The sequence below is a fragment of the Nestor notabilis genome, unplaced genomic scaffold (assembly GCF_000696875.1).
Source record: "Nestor notabilis isolate BGI_N333 unplaced genomic scaffold, ASM69687v1 scaffold12894, whole genome shotgun sequence".
Classification (NCBI taxonomy): domain Eukaryota; kingdom Metazoa; phylum Chordata; class Aves; order Psittaciformes; family Psittacidae; genus Nestor; species Nestor notabilis.
In genome coordinates, this window is record NW_009926107.1 from 1,972 (window position 1) to 16,264 (window position 14,293).

Consider the following 14,293-nt stretch of genomic DNA (forward strand, 5'->3'; position numbering starts at 1 on the left):
TCTTTTCTGCTTAATACACACATAATGGCAGGGATCTTGTGACTAATGATTCTGCTTGTAGCAGTGGCCACAGGCCATAGCATCAAAGTACACGTTATACACAGTGCTATGCAGAGCTATCAGAGCTGGTCCAGAAGGTGCTAGCTTTGTGTGATAGTGCAGCCAGGCTAATAAATAGCTCAGAGCAAGCTTTCATGGTTCTACTTTAATGTGGTCAGGGATTTGAACTTGTATCCCTTTATGGTACTGCGCTGTGACAATGAAATATGTGTGCTTGTTTAGAGCTATTTGGAGTATCTCTGGCTGGCACTGTGCTAGACAGGTCAGGGATGTTCATGAAGCTGCGAAGATGGTGATAAAAGCCAAGGCTTGATTTTATTGTTATCTTTGTTATTATTGAGAAAGCTTGAAGAATAAGGAAACCGTTTCTTTTTCAACCTTTAAATGCAACAGCCATGGCCCCTAGGATACCCTGGGGCCCACTGAAGTGATGGCAGTGTCCTCAGTGATTTCAGTAAGACCTAGATTGATGAGACATACAATTGTGGTTATGCTGACTTCCACAGGCTTACACTGCTTTACTTCAGCTGGGAATCTTCCCTCTTTCTTTGGGTTAGATTGTGCTCACTTGTGTTAGCAAGGTAAATACCTCAGAAGTGGCTCATGCCAATTCATATAGTTAATATGGAATAGGTACTAATGCCTCTTCTGTTATGTTCTACAGACAAACTGGGAGATCCGCCTAATGTTGTCTCTTAAGTCATGAAATTACTGCCTGAAAATGTGACACTGTTTTGTATTGTTCACCCTTCAGCCCCTGGCATGACTACACATATCACTCACCTGGACTTCCCTTGCTATGAAAACAGCCCAACCACCAGCTTGGGAGAGCAAGCCTTTCGGAGACACCTGGAGTGGCCGACAGACCTGGGCTCCCTGAGGTGCAATGTCGTACTGAACCTGGAAATGTTCCATATGATTGGAAGCCCATTAGCTAAAGCAAGAGGGCAGACACATCACGGGAAGTCCCTGTTAATGGTGGCCTAGCCTAGAACTTCAGCTTGCAAACTCATCTGGAAAAAAATGGCCATGACTTTAACTACTACATCCCAGATAAGGACTTCAGTGGATGAGCTGTCACAGAGTGGGACCACTGGAGACCTCAGTGGACCTGCAATTGGGATGAAAAAAAAAACTCTGCAGAAGAAAATCCAGGAAACTCATGACCAAAATGGAAGGGATAGTTCAGCAAATTATGTTGAACATTTAGCCAGAGTTTCCTTTGAAGAAAGTGCTAAGCTTTTATAAGGGAAACAATTGCATAAGGAATGAAAGCAGACCAAAGGGCCTTTGGGGGATACCATTTATACCCCAACTGTCATAATTACAATTTCCGTGATCAGAACTACACTGGTTCCTGTCCAAAGAGTGAAGTTATGAGGAACAATGAACTTTCCTGGCTCTGGGATAGCAGTGCAGCCCTGTATCCTTCCACTGACATCAAGAAACACCTTGGAAACAATTGAAGTATTTTACGCTTTTCTCAGTTTAGGCTGAATGAATACATAAAAATTTCCTTCATGACATCCCAAGATTATGCTTTGCTTGTATTTGTGTACACTTGACTAGGTTATAGAGATGAACCTTTATTATTTCTCTCTATGGTAAGCTTTTGCTGGAACAATGTGGGCTGCATTTATGCTTTACCCATTCTTGCAGATGGTGCATCAGGATGGAAAACCTCCTACTTGGGCCAGCTCTGATGGTTCATGTTAATGGTCCACATGCTTTAAAGAGCTCAATGTTCTGAAGAAAAAATACAGCCTCAAACCACCACCACCACCCCTTTTTTTTTTGGCTTTGATTCATCCCTATGCTATAGTCAATCATGCATTTGAATGGATTAAACGGATTTCAGCATTTTGATGTAGGATGTAGAAGGCAGTTAATACATTAATCCTCCCTGATGTACTTTCTTCTGCTCAGGTATGCAATCACTAACTAATCCTCAGATAGCTGCCCCTTTTATAGAAGGGAAAACAAGGCAGAGATCTTAGCAGCTTGCTCAGTGTTACTTCAGAAGGAGAAATTGAACCAGCAGTCTTTCTGCATGCCTCCATCTTAAAAACTTTAACTTAGTCCCATACCTACCTGAAGCAGGCAAATGGTGCACCAGAACCAAGTTGCTCTGCTCACATCAGCTGAACACACACACAAGTATTTTCAAGATAAGTGCCTTACCTTAGTCCTTCTTTATGTCATTCTGGACATTCTCCCAGAAACTGGATGAAGACAGTAGGTTTCCTGTGAAAAAGCAGCATAAATCTGTCACAGCCCTGGCTTCATCCTCCAGTGTAGACTGCATTACCAGCAGGTCTCAATTTCTGTGTTTCAGAGTTTAGCAAGTGAGCTGTATTCCCTTTTTAAAGGCTATGTTCAGTCTTTCAGACCAGATACAGTCTGAAGCTGGCATCTGGTCTGGAAGCTCCCTCTCCTATTAGGTCCCACTACTCCCTTAGCACTGCCATCACCCACTACACTGCCCACTAAGGGACTGCATTTCTCTCTGTCTTGAAGGCAAATGCTTATTCTTAGGTATTAAAGGAAGTGTAGACACCTGGTTTTATCCATCTTACCCTTCCTTAGCTCTGCAAGAAGAGGATAGATAGACATCAATAATAACTGCTTCAGGGTGGTGTGCATCCCCTTTGACATTTTATGCCCAGTTTTCTGTATCTTTTCAGGCTGCTAATCCCTGTAAAGTTTTTCTACTTTGATTCTTGATGTGTGGTGGCCCTGTGTCCTGGTTTCAGCTGGGACTCCTAGTGCTGTGTTTTGGCTTTAGGATGAGAATAATGCTGGTAACACACCAATGTTTTAGTTGTTGCTCAGTAACACTTACCCTGATCAAAGACTTTTCAGTCTCTCATGCTCTGCTAGTGAGGAGGGGCACAAGAAGCCAGGAGGAAGCAGAGACAGGACACCTGACCCAAACTGGCCAAAGGGGTATTCCATACCACTGCACGTCATGCCCTGTATATAAACTGGGGGTAATTACCTGGAAGAGACCGACTCTTGCTCTGGTTGAGCTGGATATTGGTCAGTGGGTGGTGAGCAGTTGTATTGTGCAGCACTTGGGTATTTTTCCCTTTAAGTTTTATTCCTCTCTCTTCCCACTCTTTATTATATTGTTATTAAACTGTTCTTATCTCGACCAATGGGTTTGAACTTTTTCCAGTTCTTCTCCCCATCCCACTGGGGGTGGGATGAGGAGTCAGAGTGAGTGGCTCAATAAGTTGCCACCTGGGGTTAAACCATGACATCCTCAATCTCCCTTAAATCGATGATGATATCTAGGGAGTCACTTGCATATCAGTTGGCTTTCATCTTCAGTGCTTGGGCATAGTAATTCACTTGTTGCTGATCCTTAATCATGTTTTAATTAAGGGTAAACATCCAAGCACCAAATACCCTCTCCTAACATCTTGCAATATGAGGAAAAGGTACAGTGAAAGACATGTCTCTGAAACAAATCTAGGAAGAGCACAAAAAAATTGAAACTGAATTTCTTAAGATTCACCAAGTGTTGCATTTTCCCTTTCATTTAAGGCTGTACAATGCCAACATTCTCCCTCCTATAGTGTGTGCCTATTTACAGTCACTTTTTCTAACATTTTTGTAAGAATCTCCTAGGGAAAGCAGCAAGAAAAATGCATGCCTTTAGTATTACAGCTTTCAAACAGAGAGGGACTGGAAAACAGCTGATTGACATAGCAGAATGGCTCTTTCCTTCCCCTTATCAGCAAAAACAGAACTGAGGGAATGCTGAGGGGAATTCTTATGTTAAAAATTCCTCTTTAATGAAAAGATTTTAGTTGCTTCTGCTAATTGATGAGACAGCAAATAATTATAATTAAATTTTGCACCAAAGTAAATGAAAACACTTTTTTTCCCAGAGTTTGTTCACTTGCTTATTACCAACACCTTAAGCAGTACCTGTTTGCAACTTTTGTTTAATAATCTCTGTTCTCTAGACAACAAACCTTTAACCATAATAAAATATAGCTCATAGGGACATGAATGAAAAGAAAATGTAGTCTGAGGGACAGCCACATAACAAACCATTCGATTACTTTAGAAAGACTATGAAATGCTGAATTAGCTTGGCAGTGATGTCTTTACTGTTTTCACTGTACCAAGATTTTACTAACACTATCAGGCAGAGTGCCCTGGGAACTGAAGACATTGTTATTTGGTGAGATATGTATTTAACTTCTTCAGATTAAGCCTGTGCCTAATATAAATGCAGTGTGTAAGATCCTTGTTTTATCCTATGAATAGACACTGGTAGACTGCACCAGTTATGAGTACTTGCTACCATCAGAGCTGATTACTTAACCAGTCCTTGCTGTCCCCCAGTCAGGATGACCATGGACCATGGTCAGTTCTTCCTGGCTCAACAAGGTCTTGTGAGGCTCACAGGTAACCAGTGATAGGGTAGGAAACCAATGGCTAGTAACAGGGATTTTGGAAGACAGTTCCTCAATAGTTATCAACCTGGTCAGATTCCTTTCCAGCTGGATAAAACACTAGGAAATCATCTAGAGCCTGATTAGCATATCAGCAGACCAGATTAGGTGAACCAGTGATGCCCAGCCACTTGTCAGGTTATGGGAGCTCTGTTTGTGCCTCTGTGTGGGCATCTAAAATGAAGCAGGCTATTGAGATCAGATGGACAGGCTTTGTATTACATGGTATCAGACCTAGCCGTATTAAACTCAACCACTGATTTCTGAGGCTCCGTCATGCCCTGGAGCTTTCAGACACCCAACTGAGGTGCAAAGGGCTTTAGCAACTTGTGCTCCCCAGAAAACACCACAATCTGTGGACCTACAAAGAAGTCATGTATACTAGAAACACAGCTAATGACAGCATGGCTGTGTGGCAAGACTGTGTGGGTCCAGAGCTAATGGAGATGCTCCAGGGACTTGCCTTTGTCACCTGACTGAGTTGGAAGGAAGTTTACCCTCCTATTCACATCGACCCTGACAGAAACCACAGCCAAATATTTACAAAAATTGGCTGAAGCAATTGAATTTGCTGAGGACAGCTGAACACTTACTTTCAGCCATTCATTCTCATGCTGGCTGTTTTTTCTGTACTACCTGCTGGGAGAAATGCAGCCCAGAACACCCATTTCACACAGCTTTAAGGACAAAGTCTTTTCTCGTGACAAAGTCTGATGACCATATCTGGAAAAGGAATAGACAAATAGCCATAAAACAAATAAGGCATCTTTTAAGACCTATGCTGGGCTCCCCGCTTTTTTCTATGTGACCCCAGCAAAGATTTGAAACATACCATCCACCTCCCACCGGCCTCCATTATTCCTTTTGTCCCAGAACCTTAGAGATCTCATCAGGTGTAGACATTTGTGATTTCACATGTCAGCAAGCTCTTCACTGGCTACTAAAGGGTGCACTTCTCAAATGTTTGCTATTCATATAGTATATTCAAAATATGCTTCACTCTTCAAATATATGCTATTCACTCTTCAAATATATGCTGTTATCCTCATATCTAACCTCAGTGAGTTATAGCCATAATAATCATGTTAGATAAATGATTGTAAGGTGAAAAAACATCATGTTAGAGTTCTTGAGGGGAAGTGAAAAAAAGTTTCATTATATTTTTTGACAGAACTCCATTGTAGAAGGAAATATTTTAAATTCCATTTAAGTTAGGGAGACTGTGACTAAACCACAGCCAATCAATAAGAAATAAATTGAGTTTAGAATGATCCTTCTTTAAAAGAAAGAAATATCAATTAAATTCAGGCTATTTCTCTCAAAAAATAGATGTAGGAGATCCACTGAAAATTTTCTAAAGCACCTTTTTATGGGGAAGAAATCTAGGGGTATTTTGGTTGATTTTTTTTTTGATGGAACGGCTTTCTCAGGAAGGTGCAGTTTGTAAAAGTCAAAGTGCGGATTGTGGTGGATTTTTCAAGGGAAAGGTGTAAAAATGATTCATTTGACATTCTGCTTGTGCTGTAGGACTGAAGTACAAGCTAATATCAAGCAAAATGTCTCTTAATGTTTTCTGAGTAGCATTGGATTAGATGTCAGTTTTGAGTCTTCTTGCTATTTTCATTAAGGTCACATCTTACTGCTCGTAGTAACTAAACAATGGGAAAGAGAACCAATGTTTTATAAGATCAAATTTCAAACTTTTCTGTAACTATGTTAGATTAGGAACTGTCTGTAATACATTAATGTATCTTATATAAATGTCATGATATTTCTTGGTACCCAAACATGCATCTAGGTTCTCAGGCCCTAATTTCTTGCACGCAGTGTATCCATTGAAGTGGGACAACTAAATCAGAAGCTAACCTGAGAGCAGCTCCTGAGGACCACTTGAAGCGCAGTAGGGTTTAGCTGGTTTTGAGATAAGTATCCCTCTGGCAGATTCTGTTGGAGATGGCAGTTTTGGTCAGAAGTTCCTGTATCCCACCTCAGTATCAACCCAGGCACATAAGCCTTGGTATGGATCTGGGTCACATTTCCTCTTTTGGCAGAGGTGGAATGCCTTTTTATCTAAGCACATACCAGCTCTGTCATGTTGCTTCCTTTCATTGAGAGACACAAGGTTGTGGTCTTTTTGCAGTGGCTTACTTTTTTTTCAAGCGTTCTCCTGCTATTCTGCATTCAGAGAAAGACCTCAAAATCCAGGTTACACTGAGAATTGTAATTCTTCAGTATTACAGCCCAGGTACACAAACAACAAAGCACTGAGCTTTCAGATGTTTCAGAAGTATCTATCAAGTTTCAACCTCTTTCAACAGTATTGGCAGGCCAGATGATTTTGTGAGGTTCAAGTAGCCAAGATCTGCAGTGTGACAGGTGGTAGAATGAGGAGATACCTCCCACAGCAGGGTACCCTGCATGCAGAGTCTGTTCTCATGGGGAAAGCTGACCCAGGTGCTCCATCCGACTCCTATGCTAGCATCCCTCTCCTTTTGAGGCTGGACACTCAGGCTATGTGAAATCTGGTATGAATTTGTATTAGCTGCTCGTCTACGATCTAACCACCTCTCTTCTGTTCTCCTGTGAGCAGCATTTCTGATTTCCAGTTTTATAACTTTCTGGATTTCTGTTTTCTTCTCTTCATTTTTTCTGTTGGCTACATTTTGTGATCCTCAACTGTTGTGCTGGCATTCACAGATTTCTTTCCTGGGATTTAACTATGATAGAGCATCCTATAAAGAATCAGGCTGCTTAAACTTCAGACTATGTTCCATATCCTTAAGATTTAGGCATGCCAAAACTGAGCATTCTGATGACCAAATTATTTTATGGATTTCAGTAGGAGTTAGAAACCTAAATAGGCTTGAAAATCAACCTGAGCTCTCAGCAGCTGCATGGCTTAAACTGTCTCACATAATATGTAGAACATAATGCAGCATTTCGTAACAAAACTGGTAGTGCAAATAAATATTCTAGCTGTAGGTGTTTTTCCTGCAGAAGATTAAAGTTCAATTTATGTTGTTATACCTACTAAATGGTAGTGATAAAATTAACTAATCTCTGTACATCCATGAGAATGGATGTTTTTAAATATAATAAACATACTTTCTCATATTGTAGTACAAATTGTGATTCTTCTTTTCATGTTTTATGAGACTAAATATTTTATAGTAATGTCATGTGAAAATAATAATATATGAAACTAAAAATCAGAGGACATGATAAGCATAGAAATATTTCAGTCAGTGCTTTTGTTGGTCCTACCAAAGTCATATGAAGTCAATGGTGAGCTTCCCTTGGTTCCAATAGGCCTTGAATCAAGCTGGGGTGCCTTCTCAGGGAATTATGCCACAAGAGTCTTGAGACCTTGATAAGGTGCGTCTTCCATGCTAGAACATTCCTAAAATAGATCAGAAGGCATTCATTACGAGCAAACCCAAGTTTTGAAGCAGCTTGTTTAGCTTTTGTTTTTACCTAAACACAAAAGATATCTAAAAAGCATCTAAAAGAGCTCATTATAGAAGTTGTTAAAGGTTTTGATAAGCTACTAAGCATTTAGATAGCCAATAAATATTCTTAAATACCAAATCACATAGAATATTTATTAGTGTAACGTATGAGAATAACACTAAATGTTCTTTCACCTAGCTAAAAGATTAACAAAGTCAGCTAAAAATCTGCATGTATTTTGCTAATAATTGAAACCATGTACAATTTTCAGTACATCTAGTCTTTTAGCAGAGGCAACCAAGGTTATTGAAATGTAGCTGTAGCTGCAAATGAGAGCAGGACATAAGGAGAACTGCTCTGACATTACTACCTGCTGACCACCCTCCTAGGCTCTTCTATGAGTTACTTTGAAATGGAAAAGCTGATACTAATTCTGAATTTCAGGTTATTTGGAGCTTTGGTTTGTAGTAATTTTCTAGTATTGACATGTTGCACCACATTTCCTGCTGGCTTTATGTTGACAAAGTTATCTTTTCTTTTTGCTCCTATTTACTATCGTCTTAGCAAAGGACAGATGTTTGAAGCTGGCACCTGGTTGCAGTCATACCGTGAGGTGTCTGTACAATTCATGGCCTTGTTCCTTCACCTAGATCTAATCAGGCAAACCCCATCTGCATGTGTAGCCAGTGAGGAGGCAGCAAGGTTAAGTTACTGTTTAAAATTAAATCAGAAATTCTGATCTGATGCAGGCAGCCCTTGTCCCAGTCATCTTAACTTATTCAGCACTAAACTATTTTCCTCCCATTAGCCTCAAGGCAGCTGAAAGGTAATGCTGCACCTTTGTGCCCATTTCTGCTACTTGATCTTACAAACAGGATTTTTCTTTATTCCTCATCCAGTTCCAGATGCTTGGATGTTGATCTTAACCACAGGCTAGGTCTTTGCTGCAAATCAGTTTGACAGCCAAGTGCAAAACAGATTTGCCTTGGCATAATTTGGGTAAAATGATGGTTAAACTCAGCAGTAACATTGTTAAACAATGTACAGATTGAATTGCACATCCATTTTAATTGTATTCTGTATTGAAATGGATGTACTTAGGGCTCCTAAGTACATTTAATGAGTCAGATTAGTAGTTAGGAGTTTGTATTACTCTCATTTTCATGTAGGTGATTTAAGAGTAACTACCTACCTGAGTTCTAGTACTCTCAGTTATGACAGATTATTTTATGCTTATATTGAATAATCTAATCACCACTGTCATTGTATTGAGAATAGTGGAACAAATTACAGATCTCTTGTATCTTTTTACATATAGTTTCACCTTGTGGTCGACTGGTGGAAGTGTGGTGTATGTAATTTCCTGAAAATTACAGAATTACATTTAAATCTTAATTTATCTTGAACTCTAACCTGCTGAATGCTGGGCTCCCACTTCAATGCAGGATTTTCTGAACAAGCCTGTCTTTAAATAAATAAATAAAAAATATTCAGAGGTATTGTGGTTGTCCTCTGTTACGTGAACTTAGCCAATGGGGTTGCTTACTCAGATCACTTTTCATGGACATGACATCCCACAAACTCCCTACAGAAAATGAAGTCTCAGCTACATGTGAATTCCTCAGTATTTAGAAATGAGATATTAAGTATTCTTACAGACTTCTGTTCTTCTGATTCTTTTGGAATTTATGTATGTGTTTTGCCTACAAACATGTTTTGAGAGAGTGGGAAAGAAGAAATACAGCATAAGCTAGAACAGCTGATAATCACTTATTAATACATGTGGCAGGAGATTTGGATTCAAGTTCTTTCCTTGTTTTGACAGAAGTGTCACATCATCATCCTATCCAAAAAAGATGTTTCAGGTACTTATTCAAACAAGATTTTTGGTTCAGCCCATGCCTCTCTCTAAAGGAAAGGTAAGCCTTCTGAACAGAAACTCAACACTCTGCTATTCCAAGGATAGTAAAACCGAGTCTTCATGATGTCAATGGATCTATTTTCTGCTAGTATTCTGGGTAATTTTAGAAAGCTCTTCCTGAAATCTGTGTTTCTGTAAGAATTCTCTCTCAGCAGACAAGGAAGATGATGTTGAAATCTGCTGGGACTGGCTGCAGTTAGATCTTAGATGTGCCTGTGGAAGAGGTGGCTCTTTATTTAACTCTCGCTGGATGTGGTTGTCAAAGGCTTGAGCACTGATTCTCTGAAGAATTTGTTTAGAGCTGGAGCAGCTCTGCAGTTCCCTGCTGCATGCGGGCTTTGCTCTTCAGCATAGAAAAGCCTAGCTTTTTCTCAAATCTTCAGGCACAGGTCATTGAAATGATCACAGTACTGTTCCTGGTCATCACTGTTTCTACCAAAGCCATCTATGTTAAGCAAATGGGAGACTGGCTTGTCTCTCCCAGAGAGTGGGAGGAGGAATGGCAGCTGAGCATTTAGGGAGAAGTCCTTGGTTTAAAAGCTGGATTTCTGAAATAAAGACTACTACATGCCTCTGCTCCCACAAAAATCACTCTTTATTAGAAATCAACACAGAGTTAACTAGCATTCAGTTAAGGCAACGTGTACTTGTAACTCCTTGGAGGGAAGAAGTGGGTGTTTCTATAGGTGTTAAAATACTTTTCACCACTTCCTGAGTGTCGTGGTTCAAGCCCAGCCGGCAACTTGGAACCACGCAGCCGCTCGCTCACTCCCCCCCTTTTCCTTCCTCCCCCCGCTCCCGGAGGGCTGGGGAGGAGAATCGAAGGAATGTAACTCCCACGAGTTGAGATAACAGCTCTCCAGTAACTAAGGTATAATACAAACCACTACTGCTACCAATAATAATGATAAGAGGAATAACAAGGGAAAAGGACACAACCGCTCACCACCCGCCGACCGATACCCAGCCCGACCCGAGCAGCGATCTGGGCCTTCCGGGTAACTCCCCCCAGTTTCTATACTGGGCATGACGTGCTGTGGTATGGAATACCCCTTTGGCCAGTTTGGGTCAGGTGTCCTGTCTCTGCTTCCTCCTGGCTTCCCCTCCTCTCTGGCAAAGCATGAGACTGAGAAAGTCCTTGGTCAGAGTAAACATTACTTAGCAACAACTAAAAACATCGGTGTTATCAGCATTGTTCCCAGACTGAAAGTCAAAAACACAGCACTGCACCAGCTACTAAGAAGGAGAAAAAATGACTGCTGTAGCTGAACCCAGGACACTGAGTATACTGGTTTTATTTTAATAATAGACATTTTCTCACCCTTTTTATTATTCTGCATTGTGATTTATTGTATTCTAAATTTAAAAAAGGATCTGATTCTATTAAAGTCAGAAAAGGCTTCGGTTATGTTTTAAGTGAATAAAGGATTAAAGAAAATGTATAATTTACAGCCTGGTCTTGCCTTTATCTAAGTGATTATTAGAGTTTCTGGTTGGTAGAATGAAATATCACCACTCTGTATCACATATATCACGGTCTTACCTTGATAGAATATAGACTTAAGTAGAAGTGACTTGCTTGCACAATAGTGCAAAGCAGATGGAGAAAACTGAATATGACTGTACTTACCTCCAGAAATAAGATGCGTCCACTGAAGAGCAGCAGCCCCAAACTAGTTCTGCTTTGTTAGGCAGCTGAAGGAAACGCAGGAAAAATTGCAGTCACATTACCAGGTTTACAAAAGTTTTCTAAAATATATAGGTGTTAAAAGCAGACCAAGACATCTGACTTGACAGAAGTTATGAATCAAGTCCAGGCAATGTTTGTTTATCTATCTCCTAAGACAAAGTATTTGTTTCCAGAGAAAAGGCAGATTCTGGAGCTTGCCTTGCCTTCTTTTGCCACTCTAATTCTCCCAAGGCCATTCAGCTCCAGGGCCTTTAGTTTCATCAGCACATTTGTCTGGGACACCAACATGCTGAATGTTTTGAGAAGCAGAACTGGAAAGAGAAAGGAAACAAAAATGCAACGACTGTGCTATGCACATAAGCAATACCCACACCTGCTGGGGAATTGGGCTTCACAAGGGATGCAGTCCAGTCCCACTGAGAGCTAGCAAAATCCTTCCAGTCGCTTTGACAGGCAAACTTTCATCCAAGAGAAGCGCAGGACTCTTAAAACTGAGTTTCGACTCATGCGATAACTAACGCACATTTGTAAAGGATAACAAAAGCTTGAAATGTAAAATTTTTTAGTTCCACGTTTTAGTTCTCATTCCTAAAACTTATGTTGATCAGGTCCATGTGGGGTTTTGTGGTTGGTTTTGGTTGGGTTTTTTTTAACCTTCAGAATGTTTGCTCTACGACTCTGATTGATCATATCTGGTCCATAAGGAATACTTAATGTCAAAGAGCATTACAGAAAATGTGCTATCTTTCTGAGTTCTAGCTGTTTGATGTATAACATTGGCAGTTTAAGGCTCCCGCTGAATTTTTAAGCCATTTGGAAAATAAATCAGAGACTTCAGTGGGACTTCTCTGATTTACACCAGCTGGGAATTTGACCCTCAGTCTGTTAGAACAGGCTAATTGCCAATCAATAAGAAAACCTTTCAGTCGGTATGTGAAAAGTAGCACTCGTGCCAGTTCAGTCCCTGGCTTTCCTGATGGAATTTTTGCAAAGAAAATTGTCTCAACATTTTTAGTGGCTGCCAAGCTAGCAGTTATACAGGCTCTGCTCAGAGCAGCTGCTATGGCCTCGTGTTCATGGGGACAAGCAGGAAGTAGCCTGGACGTATGTGTAAGGGGAAGAAATGGGAATACAGACATACAGGACTTGTGTGCTGGGACTATTTCTCTCAGCATATGGGTAGAGAAAGGCAAATGACTATCAACATGGAGCCAAAGGAAGGAGCCTGGGTGACTGTGTCAAAGTGATATCCCACACATGTCATCCTGGGAGCCACTATTAGCCAAAACACATCTTACCGTAACAGTGTGCCTAAAAGTAGCACCAGCTCTCTGATTCTAACCAGATTCCTAAATAGGCACAGGAAGAAGGGCAGTGCCAGAAAAGGATGATCTGCATATGATATTGAGGTGGCAATGCTCAGTGTGTTGACCAAGTATATAACAAATAGATAGCAAAAGTCAAATACCCAACCTGAGCAAGTGCTCAGCACGAGCCTGGACAACATCTGCTCCCACTGAGGGTCTGCAGCATCACCCAGGCTCCTATTGGAGTTGCTGACAACCATCTTCTGAGTAACAGCCTCAAAAGCATTTATAGCGTTTGCCGTAAACAGTTACAGCATTTGCCCACGGGTTGGGGCCGATCTTAGCAGCAAGCTGTAGAACTTAGTTTTCTTCTTGTTTCTGCTGCCTGTAGTCCTAATATTTTATTTTGCTGACTTAATGGATTAGGCATATGATTGCGTGGTATTTTGAGTAAAGCAGAACACTCAAGGCCAAACAGAAGACCTAAAATAATCTTAGGCCTAGTTTTCTACTTTTCCTCAGTGTCTGCATATATGAGACTACTGGTAAGCTGCTCCCATCAGACACCCCAAAACTAATATAGTAACCCAGTAATATTGTTCATTTCATCTGTTCTTGCTAATAATTTTTTTAGTCATATGAAGGATGGATGGAAAAGGCCTTTTAAAAGATGACACATTGGCATCTCCCCATCTTGGATTCCTACCTCTCAGCAGTTTGGCTTGTGCAGCAGGTCTGCTGTTCTTGGCTGGGTCTGGAGCATCAGGCACACAAATGGCCCAGGTGGAATTAGCTATTTTTAAACTTATTTCTGTATCAGCAGAAACTGGAAGCTGATGTATCATTCAGAAAGAGCATCAAGTCTCTGTCATATCCACTCCCACACTAAGCTCACATCCCATTTCACTGAAATTAAAGCTTTATTCAGAGAAATCAGCTTCAGGTGGATGAATTTCCTAGAATATGCATTCATTAGTTACTACTGGCATAGCACAGTGAAGGTGGAGAATGTTACACAATCAAGTAATAATGTTACTAATATGTGCTATTATTAAGGCTATTAAGGTACCAACTGGCATTGCAGAAAATATGGTGTCATTAAATACGTATTAGGGCTTTATAATGAACTATCAGCATGACTGGTTCCATGCAGTCTTGGCAGACAGTTTTAGACGAACATGTTCACTTCCCAGCTTCGTAGTGCCAGGACTGTACTCTGTGGTGGGATTTGAAGGCAGAGCAGCAAGGGCATCGCATGAAGCCAGGCCTCGGGTGCAGTGCTGCTAGCAGGTTGTGCTTTCTGGGGCTGCCAGCACCCTGGTTATCTGCATCCTGGGCTGAGACACTGCCACCCTCCACACGCCAGTCCGTTGTTGCCGGGTTTTGAGCAGCTGCT

General features: G+C 40.8%; 1 pseudogene; it reads left to right on the forward strand.

Annotated features, from left to right (window-relative positions):
• The first annotated feature begins 859 nt into the window (after positions 1–859).
• Positions 860–4,286, forward strand: LOC104404851 (annotated as a pseudogene).
• Positions 4,287–14,293: the final 10,007 nt, after the last annotated feature.